At 42.1% G+C, this 22,261-nt stretch overlaps 1 protein-coding gene across 7 annotated transcripts in view; it reads right to left on the bottom strand.

Moving 5' to 3' along the window:
• Nucleotides 1-22,261, bottom strand: part of cep112 (centrosomal protein 112) — a 432,841-nt gene that overhangs the window by 377,834 nt on the left and 32,746 nt on the right. The window lies entirely within an intron of this gene.

Here is a 22,261-nt window from a genome sequence, read left to right as displayed (position 1 = left end):
TCTGTTCACAACCTTGGTGTCACTTTTGACCCCGAGATGAGCTTCTAACCTCATAATCGCACCATCACTAAGAAAGTCAATTTTCACCACCATAACGTCACCCGATTTAGCCCGTCTCAGCTCATCTGCTGCCGAAACCCTCATCCATGGCTTTGTTACCAATAAGCTTGACTATTCCAATGCACTCTTGGCTGTTCTCCCACAATCTACCCTCTGCAAACTTGAGGTCATCCAAAACTCTGCTGTGTCTTAGCTCTCAGAAAATCCTGTTCACATATTACGCCTGTGTTTGCCGATCTATGTTGGCTTCCAGTCTAGCAACGTTTTGATTTTAAAATTCTCATCCTTATTTTCAAATTTCTCCATAGTCTCATCCCTTCCTATCTCTGCAATCTCCTCCAGCCCCACAAACCTCTGACATATCGGCGCTCGTCTAATTCTGACCTCTTGAACATCCCCACTTTTAATTGCTCCACCATTGGTGGCTGCGCCTTATGTAGACCATAAATTCTGAAATAACCTTTTGGCACTTCTCTACCTCTCAACCTTGCTTTCCTCCTTAAAAACTTTGACCAAGCTTGTCATCTGATCAAATATCTCCTTAAGTGGCTCGGCATCATATTTTGTTTTATAATGCTCTTGTGAAGTACCTTGGGACGTTACATTAAGCCAAAGGAGTTATATAAATATAAGTTGTTGTTTGCATGTAAGGCAGAATCCAATAACTATCACAGTTTCTCACATACAGTATAGCCATAAGAATTAACATTAGTTTAATACTTTAATCCCAGGGAATACTGGATAGATTTAAATACCAGTAGATAAAGTAAACTATTACATAGGGTAACCCGAAAGCAACAATAGCAATCGCTGGGTCTCTACAATGCAGAATTTGGGTTCAAATCTGGATTTTAACTGATATTGCAGGAGTTCAGTAAGGGTGAAGTTCTGACCATTCAGATCAGACCTTCACAAGGAGGCATGGGGGAAACATACTAACCAACCAAGGAAGGATTCCCCTCTGGGAATGCTGAAACATGTTTTCTGACAACATCCTACAGAATATGTGAAGAGGTCTGTGAGAAAGTAAAAGTGACAGTCACCGTGAGCGAGATGTGGAGAAAATAAATCCAGAAACATAATTTCTACAAAATATTTACTTCTTAACTTTTCATTGTTTTTTCTATGACTAATTTAAATTTCACTTTTGCTTGTCTCAGCATGTTGCAGATGTTTTCAATGAGCATTAAACTAAGGGGAAAAAATAAAAAATAATACACATTCACTTAATTCCTGCAAGTTTAAGACATCATGTGAGCCATCAAAAAGCACTTCAATAATAAAGTGCAGTCAGTGGGGTTTCCTATAATTAAACCCAGCTGCAAAAGTGAACTTGCCCATGATGCACTGATCATGTAAGATGTGCAAAGCTAAACAATTGCAACAATGTCCTTGCACGACTATCCCATCTGAACACCAATTCCATTCCTTCCCTTAGCTCTTGTATCAGGCTGAGTCAGATTTTTTGCAATCTCCAGGGAATAAAAAGGCTTGCATTTATATAGCTCCTTTCGCAACCTCAGACTATCCCAAACAATTTTACAGACAATGAAGCACTTTCAAAATCTAAAAACTGTTATAATGTAGGCAATTTGCACACATAAGAACATAAATAGGACCAGGAGGAGGCCACACACGCATTGACCCTGCTCTACATTCAATACGATTATGGCTGATCTTGGGCTTCAACTCCATTTTCCTGCCTGCTCCCATATCCCTTAATTCTCTGGAGACCAAAAATCTGTCTATCCCAGCCTTAAATGTATTCAAAGATGGAGCATCCACAACCCTCTGGGGTAGAGAATTGCAAAAATTCACAATCTTTTTCAGTAAAGAAACCTCTCCTCATCTCAGTCCTAAGTGATCGGCCTCTTTTCCGGAGACTGCGCCCCCATGTTTTATATTCCCCAGCCAATGGGAAAAAAAAAATCGCTCAGCATCCACCCTATCTTAGCCCCTTCAGAATTTTGTAGGTTGCCATCAGATCGCTTCTCATTCTTCTAAACTCCAGAGAATATAAGTTCAATTTACTCAGCCTCTCATCATAGGACAAACCCCTCAGTCCAGGGACCAACTTAGTGGACCTTCGCTGTACCACCTCCAGTGCAAGTATATCCTTTTTCTTAAATGTGGAGACCAAAACTGCACACAGTATTCCAGATGTGGTCTCACCAAAACCCTGTACAATTGTAGCAAGACATTGTTATTCTTGTACTCCAATCCCACAAACAGCAATGTGATAATGACCAGGTAATTTGCTTTGACAATGTTGGGTGAGGAATAAATATTGGGCAGACACCAGGGAGTATTTCCCTGCTCTTCTTCAATACAGTGCCATGGAATTTTACACATCCACTTGAAGGGGCAGATGGGGCCTTGGTTTAAACTCTCATTCAAAGAATGGTGCCTCCAATGATGTAGCACTCCCTCGTTACTGCACTGAGGTACCAGTCTAGAATTGTGCTCAATTCTCCGGAGTGGGACTTGAACTTACATTATTCTGACTCAGAAGCAAGAGTGCCACCACTAAGCCATGGCTGATATCCTATTTGACCGAGTTGAGTTTATGATTCAATGGCCAGGATATTTAGGTCAATGAGCAGGGAAGGGCCACTCGCCAACACATAAAATGATGGGGGATGACGTCGGGCGGAATCACAACGTCACCCTGTGTCATTTCAATTTTCAGGTCGTCGGGGGCGCAGCCGAATCAGCTGTGCGCCGGCCGACCTGTCTAAGACCTAGTGAGGCCATTTAAAAAGTAATTAAGCTCATTAATGGACCTGCCCGTCCAACCTCAAGGTTCGCAGGCAGGCCGGGAGCCCTAGTGGGCTTCAGAAAAAGCATGAAACCTCATCCACAGGCGGGATGAGGTTTCATGAGGGTTTTTGAAATTTTAATAAATGTTTAATTAAAAGTGATGGACATGTCCCAACTCATGTGACAGTGTCACATGAGGGGACATGTCAGGGAAGATTTATTTTTGCCCCTTCACCATTTTTAAATTTGGCGCCGATCTCCCTGAGGCAGCACGTAGCCTCAGGGAGATGAGTGCGCTCTTTCGCGCGCATGCATGAAAGAGTGCACTCTCGGCTGAGGGAATGCGCCGCCCCCCCCAACCCTGCCACCCGCACAGGGAGCGGACAGTGCTTCCTGGCAGACGTCATGCTGGGCAGGCCTTAATTGGCCCACCCACGTAAATTGGGGGCGCCAATCGGAGGCGCACCCACTCCTGCACTCCCCCCGCCCCCCCCAAACAGGGGGGAAATTCTTCCCAATGTTTTCCTTCACAAAAGCAACTTATTTTTACCTCTATAACGTTGCCCCGCTGAACTCTTTCTTACTTCAGCCCCTCTACCACTAAGACAGGGACTTTCCAGCCCCGCTGTGGCGGGACTCACCCCAGGCGGTGTGGCAGCCCAGCCAAAAGTCCACTGATTTTCAGTGGGAGCGGATGATCCCAGCTGCCGGCAGGGCTGGAAAATCCCACCCTAAACCTCTCACTTATTAACCACTCCACAGGTGCAAAAATTCTGGAAATGCTTAGGTCAGTCAGCATCTGTGGAGAGAAAGAGTGTTGATGTTTCAGGTCGATGACCTTTCTGTTGCCTTGTAACAGAGGTCATTAGATAATAAATTGGAGCAAGAACCTTGGCTGATCTTCCCTTTCTTAACTCTTGGGTATCTTTGCCAATCACAGCACTCCTACTCCTACTAAGACTGACATCAGCTAACGGCACAGGTCATAGATTCATAGAACAATATAGCACAGAAAGAGACCATTTGGCCAACTGTACGCATGTTGCCTCGTTACAAGAGTTATTCATTTAGTCCCATTCCCTTGCCCTTTCCTTCATAGTCCAGCATATATATCCCTTTCAATCATTTACCTAATTCCTTTTTGAAAGTTACTATTGAATCTGCTTCCATCACCATTTCAGGCAACGCATTCCAAATCACAACAACTCGCTTTGTAAAAAAAATCTTCTCTCATCTCTGGTTCTTTTGCCAATTACCTTAAATGTGTGTCCTTTGATTATCGACCCTTCTGATATTGGAAACTATCAAACCCTTGAAGATTCAGAACACTTTTATTAAATTTCTCCTTACTCTTTTTTGCTGTAAGAAAAACAAGCCCTCTATTTCTCCACTTAACTGAAATCCAGCATCACTAGAACCATTGTAGTAAATATCCAATGAACTCTTCAAAGGCAGTGCTCAGAATTGGACCAATACTCCAGCTGGAGCCTAACCAGTATTTTATAAACACTTAGAATAACATGCTTTTGTATTTTATTCCTGTTAATAAAGCAATGGATCAAATATGCTTTTTTAACAGACTTCTCAATTTATCCTGCCATCCTCAAAGACTGTATACCTACACTTTCAGGTATCTCTATTCCTTTAAAATTGTATCATTTTATTTATATTGCCTCTCCTAATTCTTTCTACCAAAATGCATCACTTCACACTTCAGTGTGCTAAATTTCACTTGTCTGTTTATGCTCTCCTGAAGTCTGCCAGGGATTTAATTTGGGAGCACCCTGATCTATATGGCTCAGTACAACAGTGGACAATGCTTTTACCCATTGCATCATTGCCTAGAGATAGAACGAGCAGCTTTCAAGTTATTAAGTGGGTTGTTCATTGCTCACATTTGGTATGTTTCAGGACAAGCGATCAACTCCCGGATGGTTCCTATTTCTATTTTCAAAAACATTTCAGAAGATGGTCAAGGAAATGGCTCGAGTTTGGGGAAAATCCAAAAGATCAGTTTTACTTACATTACTGTGATGATGTGCAACTTCTAACAGATGAGTGAAATGAAAATGTACACAGTTTGAAACATTTGAAAAGAAATCCAGTGCCGCATAAGGGAAGGGCATTTCTCAACCTGAGTAAAATTCTATTCGAATTTCAAGACATTGAGATTTGCATTTATAGATAATTTTATAACACAAATGCTCATCTCTATGCATTGAGTGCAGAGGGGAAATTAAAATTAAGTCTGTAGGGAGTGACTTTGTAAAGCTGTGCACAAGAGAACAAATGTGCAGTACTAGAGTTCCTAATCTTAGCCACAATGTGTTGCCTTACATCTAGTATTCCTGATGAAGAGAAGTAAAAATCAAAGTGGAGAGTCATCCTTGGGCCAGCTGGTTGAGCAGCACATCAGGGGAGGGGGGCAGAAAGAGAAGAGAAAAGGGGAATATGGAAGATTGCCCTTCCCTCTTTCATAAATCAAATCCAGCCTGCTCAGTATGCAATAACACATCTAAAATACAAAGTCATTGGATAGTTCTTTTACTCACTAGCATGCCTCAAAACAAGTCAAGGCAAGACTACAAAATGCATCTAATTATTTCACTGCAATAAATGAATAATATTAGTCGCACATTAATTAAAAATAACTTTTAAAAATTTACATTATTTTTCTTTCCCTTTTTACAGTCTATCAAGTTAGATATTTAATTGTTCTCTCCAGAGAGCAAACATTAGTCGTCTATATGTAAAACATCAGTTGTAAAGGTTAAGGTTATTGAAGAAAGCCTGCGCAAACTGGCTGTTGCATTTTATAGGCGAAATGTATTGATATTATGTATTGTCCATAATACAAATACATAGGCAAAGCTGGTTATTTGCAGCATCATTTATGACCCATTTGTTTTTGGAAAAGCATGCAGATTCTCTTAGCATAGTGTCATCTCCCAGGGTAATGAATGTTTTGTATGATCCAATGCCAATAGTTCTTAAATCTGATACAGGTTTTAAGCTCTCTTCTGCTCCTTCTTTCCAGCATACTCAAAATAAACTGACCGATACACAGGGAAAAAAACTTATCTCCTTTGAACTGCAGCAAAATAAACAACCCAAGCCCAGTCTGAAGCCCCGAGCACTGTCATTCTTCTGAGAGGTTGAGTGACTCCTAATAAGGAAACTAAAATCTCAAAACTTCAAAACCAAACACAAAATTTAAGCATGAACATTCGAAGAAAAACACACTTCAAATTGGGCTTTCCTTTGCAATTTTTTGTACAATCTGTGGCTAAGAGCCGATTACATTCTAAAAAGATAAAACATATTGTCTGATTGAAATGTAGCAAGACCTTTCATTTTCCCATGAATAAGCTAAAGTACACAATAAACATATACACATACAATGAGCAAGGTCCTCTTTGCACACCATGCTCAATGCAACAACATCTTAAACACACTTACAATACTGCTACACATAGGCATGGAAAAGAATCTTCTCCAATGTTGTTAAAAGTTCTTAGCAGGTGAGGGGCGGATGGTGGTGAGGAGAAAGAGAGATCAAAGTAAAAGCTTTCCATATTATCATGCCAATATGTCCAGTCCAAAAGGTGATTTTCATGAAACAAATGGAAGCTCTTTTCAATGATTTCCTAACAGAGGCTTAAAAATCCTACAACAGCAAGGTGGGCAAGAACAAGACAATTGTGTTTCTGTGAGGACATGAAGCACCTGCACAGTTTACCCTAGACTATGCAGGATTATTTCTGTTGACTGATAGGGCTTTCTGCAGCAGTTGGCACGAATTACCTTTCAATCCATCCTCACACTTTGATAATTAATGAGGTTATTTGATGGGGATGGAAGATCGCTAGAGTTACGGGTGCCAAGATCAAACAAAGCTGAGGCTCATGATTCTTGATGGGGACGAGGTTGCAGTCATGAGGAAAGAAATCTGACACTAATTTTTATTTATTCAAACACTAGCCTGACTTCTCTGCACTTGTCTGAAAGAGAAAAAAAAGTGTGTTGGGTAAACTCTTCAATCAGAAATTGATATGGAGTGGGGAGGTGCTGGGGGTGGTGGCAGAAGAGGCACATCTAATGCACTGTTTGTAAGTTTTGCAATAGAATCTCCGAAGGAGAAAAGAAGTGTGACTATCGTGTGCTTCAAGCAGCAATGCTTAGAAATCAATTATTAATCTGTTAAACTATTCAATTGAAACATAGTTGGTAAAGGGAATTTTTTTTTCTAAAAAAACACAAAAACCTTCCTTAACTTTTAGAATACTTTAGAAAGAATCTTTGGTGGGCCCCAAATACTTCCCAGAATTTTTGTATCATATTACTCAACTCATTTATCAAACCACAAACTTTCTGGCAATTGTCAGATTAGAAGCATGTTCTCAAGGTGTTAATTGTGTTGGTTTATATAGAATGAATTTCAAAACTAAAATAAAGAATACCATTAATTTCAGTAATATTTCTCAGGCAACAATTAGATGAAGCACTCCGTCAGCATCAAGTTATGGAAAAAAGAGAAAAGAGATAAAAAGGAGAAACAAAGCTCAGAGAAAGAAGGAAACAGTGCAATTCCAGCAAATTTCACATATGATGCAGTAAACTCCATTTATAATAAATACAAAACATTGCAAGAGAATTTCTCCATAAAATAAAGGTTACTTATTTTTAACTATATGGTAGGGGTCCTGTTAACAATTGCTGCTAAAATTTATTTAATTAAATACTTGTTTGTCCAGATTACATATTTTAATACAGGTTTATAGCCCAAGTAACCATCATCTTCAGATAATGTTTTAGATGGTTTATGTGGCAGAGACACCAAGGAGGCCAGTGATCAAGAACACAAGAATAAGGAGCAAGAGTAGTCAAGCCTGCCCTGCCATTTGATAAGATCTGATTGTGGCCTCAACTCTACATACCCATCTGCCCCTCATAACTCTTGACTCTCTTGCCGATCAAAAATCTATCTAACCCAGCCCCAAATATATTCAATGACATGACCTTCACTCCTCTCTGGGGAAGAGAATTCCACAGACTAATGGCCCCCTGAGAAAAAACATTTCTCCTCATACAGTCTTAAATCGGAGGCTCCTAATTTTTAAACTGTGTCCCCTGGTTCTAGACTCCCCCACTACCGGACACAACTTCTCAGCATCCACCCCGTTAAGTCTCCTCAAAATCTTATTTATTTCAATAAGATCACCTCTCATTCTTCTAAACTTCAATGGGTATAGGCCCAACCAACTCACCCTTTCCTCATATGCTAACCCCTCCATCCCAGGAATCAGTCAAATGAACCTTCTTTGAACTACTTCAAATGCAATTATGGACCGAAACTGTACACAGCACTCCAGATGTGGTCTCACCAAGGCCCTGTACAGCAACACTTCCCTACTTTTATGTTCCATTTCCCTTACAATAAATGCCAGAAAGCCATTTGCCTTTCTAATCACTTGCTGTACCTGCATACTAACTTTTTGTGACTCATGCACCAGGACACCCAGATCCCTTTGTGGACTCTTTGTCCTCTTGTATCTTACTTTCTAATCTATGTGTCATCAGCAAAGTTAGCTACCATACATTTTGTCTCTTCACCCAAGTCATTGATGTAAATTGTAAACAGATATGGTCCCAGTACTGAAATAGGTAGGATTTTTCGTTCATGAGCTGAGGCAGGAGTGAAGTCAAATGATGTTATGGAGGTGGAAACACACAGTCCTAGTGAAGGCACAGATATATGGTCAGAAGCTCATCTCACAGCCAAGTATGACATCAAGTTTGCAAACAGTCTGGTTCGCCTCAGACACTGCCAGGGAGACGGATGGAGTTGGTGGTAAGGGAATGGAGCTTGTAGGGAGCAGACATTGCTTTAAAGCTCCAATAACATCATGCACACTGCTTCTCACCTCTTTCCAAGGATGCTTGATCACCAAGTTGAAACAAAAACACCAATTCAACCCTGAATTCAAAGTCACCAAATATCTCCATAATGTCAGAGTTTTATCACTAATTTTCTAGCTCAAATTCAATGTTATAAAAAATGTATTTTTAAATCTCTTTTCCAACTGTCTCATTTCTTCGTTAATGCAAAACAAAGTTTAAGTTTAAATGCAAAATTTCTAAGAAAGTTGGAAGAACAGTTACATATACCTTCACCTTTGGTTGTTAGCTGGGCTATCTCATTGGAAAACATTGCTGGAAACACCAACTCCAGACAAGACAACAGAGTAAAATTTGAATTTCCACTCCAGCTTCACTACACAATTGATTATTGGAAATGTAATTTCCAAGATCTACCAAATGGGAGGATGCAGGGATCCTCTGTAAAGCACTTGCTACAATGCATTCCCTGAACTCATCAAGTTGAAATATATAGTCCCGATAAATTTATGAACAATTGTGCCCACAGCCAGCGGAAATATAAACACACAAACTCCTTACATTCATCCAAGTGCAGCAACATCCCTAAAATGGATACAGTCAGAGCTCATGGGAGATGGGGGGAATCCAATGGAGGAATATGAAAATAGATACTTGTACCAGGTTAAATGTGAGGCATTCTCAGGGTATACTCCCAGCCACACTAAAATTCCTGAAAAATAGCATAATACCAAGCTTACAGAGGAAGCACATTTTCCAATTGAAATTGAAGAATGTGAGAAATTGTCTAACGCGCCACTATTACCAAATTCTTCATATGTGATTCATATTTTACAGTGAATCTGTCTTACTGAAAAGAAATATACTTGAAAAACAGATGGGGGGAAAAAAATCAATCATCACCACAGCTGTTGGATTACATTCATTCTGAACAAAATTTGAAAAACGAAACTAATTCAAGCCAATGGCAAAATTCAGTGGGTTAAAGTTAAATCAAATGGAGCTGTAAACTAAGTCAATGGCAAAGAAAAAATGCTCAAGGTTGGGGGAGGTGGAAGCCAAAGGGAAAAAAATAGGCAGCCTTAACACAGTAGACAACCAAACTCAAGGAAAAAATGTCGGAGAACTACATTCAACAACAACTCATATTTAAACAGCATCTTTAGTGCAATTAAACAACTTCAGGCATCTCACAGGAGGCTTATTCTGCAAAATATGACATTAAGTCACATAAGGCAATACTAGTGATGATGATCAAAACCTTGGCATAGATGTAGGTTTTCAGCAGTGCCTCAAAGGATAAAAGGGAAGAAAATAGGTGGAGAGGTGTAAGAAGGGAATTCCAGACCTTAGGGCTCAAGTAGCAAAAGACACAGCCACGAGTGGTGGAGCAATTAAAGTCAGAGATGCTCAAGAAAATAGAATTGGTTGAGCACAGAAATCTCAGAGTTGTCATGGAGCTGAAAGAGATTACAGCAATAGGGAGGGGCAAGGCCATGGAAAGATTTGAAAACAAGGTTGAGAATTTTAAAATCAAGACATTGCTAGACCAGGGGCCAATGTAGATCAGCAAGCACAGGCCTAACGGATGAAGAGGATTTGCTGCGAGTTAGGACATGAGCAGCAGTGTATTGGATGACATCAAGTTTACGGAAGGTAGCATGTGAGAGGCCAACCAAGAGCGCATTGGAATAGTTAAGTGTAGAGGTAATGAATGAGGGTTTCAGCAGCAGATGAGCTGAGGCAGAAGGGGGAGACAGATCATATTACCAAGGTGGTCTTAGTGATCATGCAGATATATGGTCAGTAGCTTGTCTTGCAATCAAACATGACGTAAGCTATTTCTGTTTATCCAGCACTGGATGTCGGACAAGCAGTTTGATAATTTAGTGACAGTGGAGGAATCGAGAGAGGGGTGAAGGTATGATGCACCTGGGTGCCGTCAATGTACATGGGAAAACTGACACTGTACATATATACGAACATATGAACAAGGAGGAGTAGACCACTCGGTCCCATTCAACATATCATGCCGATCTGAATTGTAACCTCAACTCCAAATTCCCACCTACCCTCAGTAACCTTTCACCCCTTGCTTATCAAGAATCTATCTCCCTTTCCCTTAAAAATATTCAAAGACTCTGCTGCCACCACTTTTTAAGAGAGATCCAAAGACTCTCATACTTCAGAGAAAAAAATTCTCATCTCTGTCTTAAAAGGGCAACCCTTTATTTTTAAACAGTGACCCCTAGTTCTAGATTTTCTCACAAGAGGAAACATCCTTTCCACATCCACCCTGTCAAGACCCCTCAGGGTCTTAAAGGTTTCAATTAAGTCACCTCTTACTCTTCTAAACTCCAGTGGATACAAGCCTAGCCTGTCCAACCTTTACTCATAAGAGAACCTGCCCATTCCAGGTTTTAGTCTAGTAAACCTTCTCCAAAATGCTTCCAATACATTTACATTCTTTCTTAAATAAGGAGACCAATACTGTGCACAGTGCTCCATGTACACAATACACTGTGTTTTTGAATGATGTCAGTGAGGGGCAGCATGTAGCTGAGAAATAAAAGAAGGCCAAGGATAGATGCTTGGGGGCCACCAGAGGTTAACAGTGAAGGTGCGGGAAGAGAAGCCACTGCTGTTGATTCTCTGGTTACAATTAGATAGATAAGAATGGAACCAAGTGAGTCCAGCTTGACAACGGTGGAGAGGCGTCGGAAGATGGTGGAGTGGTCAACTGTATCAAAGGCTGCAAATAGATCGAGAAGGACAAGAAAGGATAGATTAGGGAAGGTGGTGGCATTGTGGTAATGTCACTGGACTAGTAATCCAGGTGCCCAGGCTAATGCTCTGGAGGACAAGGGTTCAAATCCCACCATGGCATCTGGTGGAATTTGAATTCAATCTGGAATTGAAAGCCAGTCTCAGTAATGGTGACCATGAAACTATCATCAATTGTTGTAAAAACCCAACAGGTTCACTAGCATCCTTTAGGTGCCCTTTAGGGAAAGAAATTTGCCATCCTTACCAGATCTGGCCTACATGTGACTCCAGATCCACAGCAACGTGGTTGACTCCTAACTGCCCTCTGAAATTGTCTAGCAAGCCATTCAGTTCAAGGGCAAATCAGGGATGGGTAGCAAGTCTGGCCTTGCCAGCGATGTCCATATCCCATGAACGAATATTTTTTAAAATCTTTGTTACATTCACATTGGATGTCATTTGTGACATTGATAAAGCTGGAAATCTGGCTGGAAGGATTTAAACATGGGGCACAACATGTTTGAGGACTTTGGAGAGGAAAGAGAGGTTGGAGATGGAGGTCAAGGGCTTTTTTTTAAGGAAGGTGGCTGATGATGGCAGATTTGAAGGAGAGAGGGATGATAGGTGAAGAGAGGAAATCTTTAACAATATCAGCTAACATGGAGACCACGAAGGGAAGTTGGGTGGTCAGCAGTTTAGTGGGAATAGGATTGAGGGAGCATGAGCTAGGTCTTATGGACAGGGTGAGTTTGGAGAGGGCATGAAGGGAGATAGGAGAGAAAGAGAACAATGCAAGTTTAGGGCTAGGGCATGTGGGGAGCTTTAGAAAATTTAGGTCTGGTGGGCTAGGGGAATGGAGGGAGCTGGCAGAAGCAGCTGATTGGATGGTTAGAATCTTAGTGACAAAGAAATCCATGTGCATAACACACTTGTTGGAAGTCAGGATAGCGGAGATAGGAGAGATGGATTTAAGAAGGCTTTTTTTTTTAAACATTTATTCGTTCATGGGATGTGGGCATCGCTGGTTAGGCCAGCATTTATTGCCCATCCCTAGCTGCCCTTGAGAAGGTAGTGGTGAGCCACTTTCTTGAACAGCTGCCGTCTGTGTTATAGGAACACCCACAGTGCTGTTCAGAAGGGAATTCCAGGATTTTGACCCAGCAACAGCAAAGGATCAGCGATACAGTTCCAAGTCAGGATGGTATGTGATTTGGAGGGGAACTTGCAGGTGGTCATGTCCCCACACATCTGCTGTCCTTGTCTTCCTAGGTAGTAGAGGTCACAGATTTGGAAGGTGCTGTCAAAAGAATCTTTGCGAGTTGCTGCAGTGTATCTTGTAGATGGTACACACTGCTGCCACTGTGCATCAGTGACAGAGGGAATGAATGTCAAAGCTTGATAGGGTGCCAATCAAGCAGGCTGCTTTGTCCTGGATGGTGTTGAGCTGCTTGACTTTTGTTGGGGAGCTGCACTCATCCAAGCAAGTGGAGAGTATTCCATCACACTCCTGACTTATGCCTTGTAGACGGTGGACAGGATTTGGGGAGTCAGGAGGTGAGCTTGTCACCACAGAATTCCCAGCCTCTGACCTGCTCATGTGGCCACAGTATTTATATGGTCGGTCCAGTTCAGGTTCTGATCAATGGTAACCTCCAGGGTGTTGATAGCGGGGTATTCAGTGATAGTAATGCCATTGAATGTCAAGGCGAGATGGTTAGATTCTCTTTTGTTGGAGATGGTCACTGCCTGATCCTTGTGTGGTGCAAATGTTACTTGCCATTTATCAGGCCAAGCCTGAATGTTGTCCAGGTCTTGCTGCAAATGGAAACAGACTGCTTCAGTGCCTGAAGAGTCATGAATGGTGCTGAACATTGTGAAATCATCAGCGAACATCCCCACTTCTGACCTTATGATGGAGGGAAGGTCACTGATGACGCAGCTGGGTGTTATCTTTGCATTCCAGAGTGATCCTGGAAAAGTAAGAAGTTTGAACAGGTGGGAGCAAGACCCTATAGTGCTTAATTTGTCCAGCCAGATCTGTGGTGAATGGTTAAATCAGTTGTCTGTCATATCCATTCAAATTCGCATCCCCTGGACTTACTGGGCCATACTGAGGAGACATAGTGACAGACAGTAATGGTATTATTAATGGCTTATGGCATCAAAATTGATAGTGAGAGTCCTGTAGAAATGTCATGGTGAATGGAATGAAAAAAGAAGAAAAAAACTCTCTATCCAAGGTGTTGTACTTCCTAACATGCTTCAACCGTCATCATTCAATATATTCGAGAGGTTTACAGGTCTTACGTGTGGAAAACTCATTAAGTCAGTTTCATCTGGCACCTTTCTAAACTTCTAATGATATCATCTGGTTCTGCACAAATAACTTCTCTGCATCCACTCACCAGATTCATTTAGGATATTAAATACATGAATTATGTTCCCCCCCTTCAGCCTTTTATTTTCCAAATAAGAACAAGGTGAGCTCTTTATGCCTCTTCATAGTTCAATGATGTGAAGCCTAATAACATTCTGGCTGTCCACTGATGCCTTTCTACCTGTGTGTGCTGACCAAGTTCTAAGTTTGATCTTGCCTATGCTTCATCAAGTGTAGACCTCATTCCCTTTCATGTACTCTATAGAACTACGTAGAAATTCCTTTTCAGCTTTGGTTTCTTGTCATTTCAACCATATTGCTGCGTTTTATTCTATAATCTATTTGTCTTCTTCATTTTGACTTTTCTGGTTTTTATTCTCAATTCATACCATCCTGATGTTTCGTAGGTCCATCTAATTGTTATTTTGGATTATTTGGTAGCTCTCTCCATAATTGGGTATGGCACTGCAGTGGCTATTAATTCAAATCTCATTATAGCAAGAGGAGAAACTGCACTCAATAAATCTGATAATTCTGGCCAGCACAAGATAAAGGACAACAAAAGCTCTTCAGATCATCAGGATAAAAATTTCAAATGGCTCAGTGCAATCCTTCAGGTGAAGGAACCTGCCACCAAACCTGCTCTGGCTTGTCATGAGGAAGTGGAGTCATGTGCACGTTTGACTCTTAATGCCCTCTGAAATGACTTACTTATAAAATTTCTGCAAAGGTCACCCACCACCAGTGTTCCCTCTAAGCTGCGAGGCCGTGCAACAACCTGGAAGAGCTCACATCAGCTGAGCACAAATTGGCCCCTTTAAGTTACCGCACATACGTGGCCAGGCATTTAAATAGGCCACCAGGTCAGCCATGGTAATGTAAAAAAAACAAAATGAGAGAGAATGCTGCCCAACACCTTCTCAGGAAAACTAGGAATGGGCATAAATGTTCTCTTACAGGCTTTGCGACAGTGGTTAGCACTCTCACTTGTGGATTCAAGCCCTAGTCCAGTAACCTAAGCACAACATTTAGGCCAATACTTCATTACAGTACTGAGGGAATTCTGCAGTGTCAGAGGTGTTGTCTTTCAGACGAGTTGTAAAACTGAGGCCCCATCTGCCCTTTCAGGTGAACATAAAAGATTTTGAAGAAGAGTAAGTGAGTTATTTCCATTAGCCTGACTGAGATTTAATCTTAAACCGACATCACCAAAAGAAACACAAAATTGTCTGGTCATTATCATATTGCCATATGGGGGAGCTCACTGTGCACAAATTGGCTATTGCATTTCCTACATTACAACAGGGACTACACTTCAAAAGTACTTCATTGGCTGTAAAGCATTTTGGGACGTCCTGAACAATTGCCTTTAATTTCTCTTTGCTATGTGCGGCCAACTTGTTGCATTCTTTAAGATTGTTACTCAGTCACACATGTAAACATTTTAAAGGGACGTTGCCTGTGCACCTGAATGTTCTGTTCAGGGTACAAACTGGATTGCTGCACAGCCATGCACCCATGCAGCTTACAGGGAACATTGGCCCTGAGATTGTGAAAAGTGCTATGCAAATGCAAGTCTTTCATTTTCTTTGAGAAGCTAAGTTCAAACCTTAGTGCAGACTTGAACAGACTTCAGTGCAATAGTGAGGAAGTGTGCCATCTTCAGGATGAGATGTTAAACTGAGACCCTGTCAGTTTGTGGGATCTTTGTTGTACACTAATTAGATTCCATATTTGTCTTCATAATAACAGTGATTGTACTTCTAAACTAATTCATTTGGCTATAAAACGCTTCCACAAGTTCTGAGGATGTGGAAGGTGGCACAGAAACTCTAGTTCTTCTGTCATCTGTTGGCTCTTTTAGATACTAACTTTTTTTTAAAGTGCAAAATCATCTTGTTCCTTTCTTACTTCCTCTTAAATACTGCTCCTATCAAAAGGCCATCAAAGGGAATTACCAAGCAACAGATGTGAGGATTGAAGAAAGAAAAATAAACTTTTTTTCCATCAAACATGCAATATGTCGGATCTCATAAGCAAAATGACATCAAATGACGTCAAGTAACATCTTTTAAAAAAGGCAACACTGCAGGACACTTCATAGAAAAAAACAATGACAAGCAAGCAAGAGGTAACATGTATTTATCTAGCATCTTTCACATCCTCAGAACATACCAAAGTGCTTTATTGACACTGAATTACTTTTGGAATAAATTCACTATTGCATTATATGTAATGGATGAGGAGTTAAAAGAGGTGACTTGACATGTAATTGAAGTGATGGATTTGAAGACATTTTTGAAGGGGTTCGTGGAGAGAATCTTGGGGAGTAGGACCTAGACACCTGCAGATTGTAAACCATTGGTAGGGGGGAAGGAAGGAGGTATGGTTAGAAAGTCACCTTAAGAAAACTGGAGGACATGGACTGAAACATACAGGTGGAAAAAGTCACACAAACTTAAAATTCTCACCTTTGTTTTCAAGTTCCTCCACGGCCTCAGGCTGCCCTTTCTCTAACTTCCTCCAGCCCTACAATCCTCCAAGAGACTCTGCACTCCTCCAATTCTGGCCTCTTGCGCATTGTGATTTTAATCATTCCACCACTGACTTCAGCTACCAAAGTCCAAAGTTCTGGAATTCCCTCCCTAAACCTTTCTGCCTTTCTACGTCTCTTTCCTCCTTTATAACTTGCTTTAAAACCTATCTTTTTAACCAAGTTTTAGGTTATTTTCCCTAATATTTCCTTACGTGCTCACGTCAAACTTTGCTCAATAACACTCCTGTAAAGCACCTTGGGGCATTTTACTACATTAAAGATGCTACAGAAATGCAGTTGTTACATAGCAGCATGAGGCTTAATGTCATGGAAGAATATATAAACACGGATTTTGAATCAATGCATTGTGCCGGAAGGAGATAAACAAGTGAAAGTCATAAAAGACAGACGTGATAGGTCTGACAGACAGGATGCAAGCTGCAAGGCTTGAAAAGGTTGAAATTTATGTTGAGTGCAGCTTTGAAGACCGGCAATGATAACATTGAAGAAATCAAACCCAGAAGCTACAAAGCTTAGATAAGAATTCCAGCAGCAGTGGGAATGACTCGTGGTTGCTGATGGGCAATGTTGGATAAGTGAGAACAAGCAGCTGTTAGTAATAAATAAATTATAGAGATTGAAGCCCATCTAAGAATTGAAGAACACCAAAGTTGTATGAAGTTAAGCTTGAGTGAGCAACCAGGCAGAGGGTTAACTTCAATCTTGTCAATATTAAATCAGAGAACGGTGGACTAAATTCACAACTAACTATCTGGCAAGCAATCTAATAGTAGATTAATAATAGATTAATAATAGTTCTCGTCGCATCCTGAGATCCACACTCAGTGCCATGCGCTGCCATATGAACACACTCGACCTCTCCCTCCAGCAGCACCGCCGCACCCTATTTCTAAGCTGCCCGTGCCCCCAGTTTCATTTTATTCTTCGTCTCATCCGACGCCTCAACAAGAAACTATGTCTCTTTCTTTCAGGTGCAAAGGAACGCAAGCTCCAACAACTCGTCGACACCAACACCTATCCAGGACCCTCCACCCCTGCCTGTCCCTCTGTCCCCATCTCGTCTTCCAATCCCAGCCCCGGCCACGTATTCACCATACCCCCTGACCTTCCCCTCTCCGATGCTGAACATTCAGTGCTCAGCAAAGGACTTAGTTTCATACCCTTGCGCCCTCGTCTCAATGAATTTCAGGCTTGGCACGATGCTGAACTCTTCTTCCGCCGCCTTCATCTCCGTGCTCACTTCTTTGGGCAGGAGTCCTCTCCCCGTTCAACGGATCCTTTTACCCGCGTCCAATATTCTCCCTCCACCTGGACCCCTCCCCTCTGGATTCTTACCTTCTCTTGATCTTTTCATTGAGAACTGTCGGCGTGATATTAGTCATCTCAATTTCTCTGCTCCTCTCACCCACTCTAACTTGTCTCTCTCTGAACTTACTGCACTCCGTTCTCTCAGGTCCAACCCTGACATTGTCATCAAACCTGCTGACAAGGGTGGTGCTGTTGTTGTCTGGCGCACTGACCTCTACCTCGCAGAGGCTAAGCGTCAACTCGCAGACACTTCCTCCTACCTCCCCCTGGACCATGACCCCACCACTGAACATCAAGCCATTGTTTCCAGGACTGTTACTGACCTCATCTCCTCTGGAGATCTTCCTTCCACAGCTTCCAACCTGATAGTCTCCCAACCTCGGACGGCCCGCTTCTACCTCCTGCCCAAAATCCACAAACAGGACTGTCCCGGCAGACCGATCATGTCAGCCTGTTCCTGCCCCACAGAACTCATTTCTTGCTATCTTGACTCCATTCTCTCTCCCCTTGGCAATTCCCTTCCCACTTACATCAGTGATTCTTCTGACACCCTACATCATATCAACAATTTCCAGTTCCCTGGCCCCAACCGCCTCCTCTTCAACATGGACGTTCAATCCCTCTACACCTCCATCCCCCACCGGGATGGTCTGATCGCTCTCCGTTTCTTCCTTGAACAGAGGCCCGAACAATCCCCACCCACCACTACTCTCCTCCGTCTGGCTGAACTTGTTCTCACACTGAACAATTTCTCCTTAAACTCCTCTCACTTCCTCCAAATACAAGGTGTGACTATGGGTACCCATTTGGGCCCCAGTTATTCCTGTCTCTTTATGGGGTATGTGGAACATTCCTTGTTCTAGTCCTACTCCGGCCCCCTCCCGCAACTCTTTCTCCGGTACATCGATGATTGCTTCAGTGCTGCTTCATACTCTCGTCTGGACCTGGAAAAATTTATTAATTTTGCTTCCAATTTCCACCCTTCCATCATTTTCACATGGTCCATCTCTGACACTTCCCTTCCTTGGCCTCTCTGTCTCAATTTCTGGTGATAGACTGTCCACCAATATTCAATACAAGCCTACCGACTACCACAGCTACCTCGACTACAGCTCCTCACACCCCGCTTCCTGTAAGGACTCCATCCCATTCTCTCAGTTCCTTCGCCTCCGTCGCATCTGTTCTGATGATGCCACTTTCAAAAACAGTTCCTCTGACATGTCCTCCTTCTTCCTTAACCGAGATTTTCCACCCACGGTGGTTGACAGGGCCCTCAACGGTGTCCGGCCCAAGTCCCACGCATCCGCCCTCACACCTTCCTCTCCCTCCCAGAACCATGATAGGGTCCCCCTTGTCCTCACTTATCACCTCACCAGCCTCCGCCATTTCCGCCAACTCCAGCATGATGCTACCACCAAACACATCTTCCCTTCACCCCCTGGCAGCATTCCGCAGGAATCGTTCCCTCCGGGACACCCTGGTCCACTCCTCCATCACCCCCTACACCTCAACCCCCCTCCCACGGCACCTTCCCATGCAACTGCAGAAGGTGCTACACCTGCCCCTTTACTTCCCCTCTCCTCACCGTCCAAGGGCCCAACCACTCCTTTCAAGTGAAGCAGCATTTCACTTGCACTTCCCTCAATTTAGTCGACTGCATTCGCTGCTCCCAATGCGGCTTCCTCTACATTGGAGAGACCAAACGCAGACTGGGTGACCGCTTTGCGGAACACCTTCAGTCTGTCCGCAAGCATAACCCAGACCTCCCCGTCGCTTGTCATTTCAACACTCCACCCTGCTCTCATGCCCACATGTCCGTCCTTGGCCTGCTGCATTGTTCCAGTGAAGCTCAACACAAACTGGAGGAACAGCACCTCGCCTTCCGGACTGAATATTGAGTTCAACAATTTTAAATCATGAACTCTCTCCTCCATCCCCACCCCCTTTCCGATCCCCCTTTTTTCCAATAATTTATATAGATTTTTCTTTTCCCACCTATTTCCATTATTTTTAAATGTATTTCCATCCATTGTTTTATTTCTACCTTTTAGCCTATTTCGATCCCTTCCCCCCACTCCACCCCCACTAGGGCTATCTGTACCTTTATTATCACATTCCTTAGATAATATCACCAGCTTCAACACCTCTTTGTCCTTTTGTCTATGACATCTTTTGGTTATCCCCACCTATCACTGGCCCTCTATCCAGCTCTACCTGTCCGTCCCCCCCTTAAACCAGCTTATTTTTCACCTCTTTTCTATTTTTCCTTAGTTCTGTTGAAGAGTCATACGGACTCGAAACGTTAACTGTGCTCCTCTCCGCAGATGCTGTCAGACCTGCTGAGTTTTTCCAGGTATTTTTGTTTTTGTTTTGGATTTCCAGCATCCGCAGTTTTTTGCTTGAATCTAATAATAGTGTTGGCTGTGGAGATAAGAGTGAGACCAAAGAGGTAGAGTTGAGTGTCATCAGCATACATACAGGAGCTAACCCCATGCCCAAGGATAATGTTGTTATTATTTACAATTATTAAGTACAAGGTGTGGCTTTCACAAAGCCAGCAGCAGAATGGCACAAATAATCCAGCAAATTGTGGCGATTCCTAATTCATGGGCACCTCTAGAGGGCCACAAGTTGGTGACTGATTTTCACGCGTCATTCGTAATCTTTTTCTGTAGCAAATGCCAGCCTATTAATTCCATTTGCAACACAGCCAGAATTATTTTGTTTTAAATTGAGTATACATTATCTTTCTACTCTTTTGGCCTTTTTTATCTACTTGCAGCTGTCACTGGGCCACACAATTCCCACCTGCCATTCAGGTAGCCAGGCTTCCTGATCTCAAGCATCCAACAATTTTATTCCTCGCTCAGTCACTAGAGAACACAAGTCAGCATCCGGTGATGATGTTCCTTCACATTTTACACTCCACTTCAGAAAGATGCTTATACTCTGTGCACTACCTCCACAAAGCAGTGCAGAAGAAACTGGTAGCTCAGGAACTGGGGGATGGGGGTGGGGGTGGGATTTGAATCCATTCACTCTATAGTTTCAATATCCAGTGGGTGCTTGATGAAAGGTCACAGACCTAAAACATTAACCCTGTTTCTCTCCCCACAGATTGAAATAAAAACAGAAAATTCTGTTTTCAGGCTCTGATTTCGAGCATCTGCAGTATTTTGCTTCTGTATCCAATGCCATCTAGTTAATTCAGATTAAAATTAAAATAAATATAAACATAGATATTATACATACATATGAACATACATACGGATTAGGAGCAGGAAAAGGCCACTCGGCCCCTCGAGCCTGCTCCACCATTTAATGAGATCATGGCTGATCTGATTGTAACCTCAACTCCACATTCCTGCCTACCCGACAACCTTTCACCACCTTGCTTATTTTTTTTTTAATTCATTCATGGGGTGTGGGTGTCACTGGCTTTTATTTCCCATCCCTAAATGCCCTCTGAATAAGGGCAATTAAGAGTCAGCCACATAGCTGTGGGTCTGAAGTCACATGTAGGCCAGACCAGGTGAGGGCGGCAGATTTTCTTCCCTAAAGGACATTAGTGAACCAGATGGGTTTTTATAACAATCGACAATGTTTCATGGTCATCGCCAGACTTTTAATTCCAGTTTCTTTTTCATTTAATTCAAAATTCACCATCTGCCATGGTGGGCTTCAACGTACCCAGGTCCCCAGAGCATTACCTGGGTCTCTGGAATACCAGTACAGTGACAATACCACTATGCCACCGCCTCCCACTTACAATCCAAAATCATTGAAGATCAAATCCCAGGTATTCCTCACATACATTTCAATATTAAGTGATATGCATAAATAGCATAAATATTCAAGATTAAACTTCATGCTTAAATGACAGAATTACACAGCAATAGTGCAAAAGTGAAGTAAATATGTAGAAAAACCAAAGTGGATCGAGGAAAGAACATATACGTGCACAAAAAAACAAACATAATCTGACCAAACTCCTGAAGGAGCAAAGTTAAGCCTTCACTGAATATGTAGTGCCACCTTGAGCTCAACATGCAGTACTGCTAAACAGCATCCAGTTTAAATAGACACCAGGAATGTCCCAAAACAGTGAATGTGGACACAAATAACACAAAACAATATGGAACCCATGAAGCACATTAGGATTTTAAACTTTTGGCATCAGACAAGCCTCAGAAACACAACCAGAGTGTCAATCTAGTTCATGTGCTCAGTCCTGGCCTTGAGCCCACAACCATCAAAGCCATGCTTCAAGAAATAATTGATTATAAATGTAACTAAGTAACTAAAAGAGAACATTAATGTGGAAAGTGGAACTAAAAAATGATAAACAAAAATTGATATATCATTTTCAGGTCACTTTTAAATGACATTCAAATAACAAGAAAACACAGAGGTCAATTTTTGCACTGCAGGCTCCGACAAACAGAAATGTGATAATGATCAGATCAATTTTTTTTTTATGATGTTGATTGAGGGATAAATATTGGCCAGGACATCAGGGATATCTTAAACAAAAT

The sequence above is a fragment of the Cetorhinus maximus genome, chromosome 24, assembly GCF_964194155.1.
Source record: "Cetorhinus maximus chromosome 24, sCetMax3.hap1.1, whole genome shotgun sequence".
NCBI classification, from domain to species: domain Eukaryota; kingdom Metazoa; phylum Chordata; class Chondrichthyes; order Lamniformes; family Cetorhinidae; genus Cetorhinus; species Cetorhinus maximus.
This window is presented reverse-complemented; position numbering and strand designations above follow the sequence as displayed.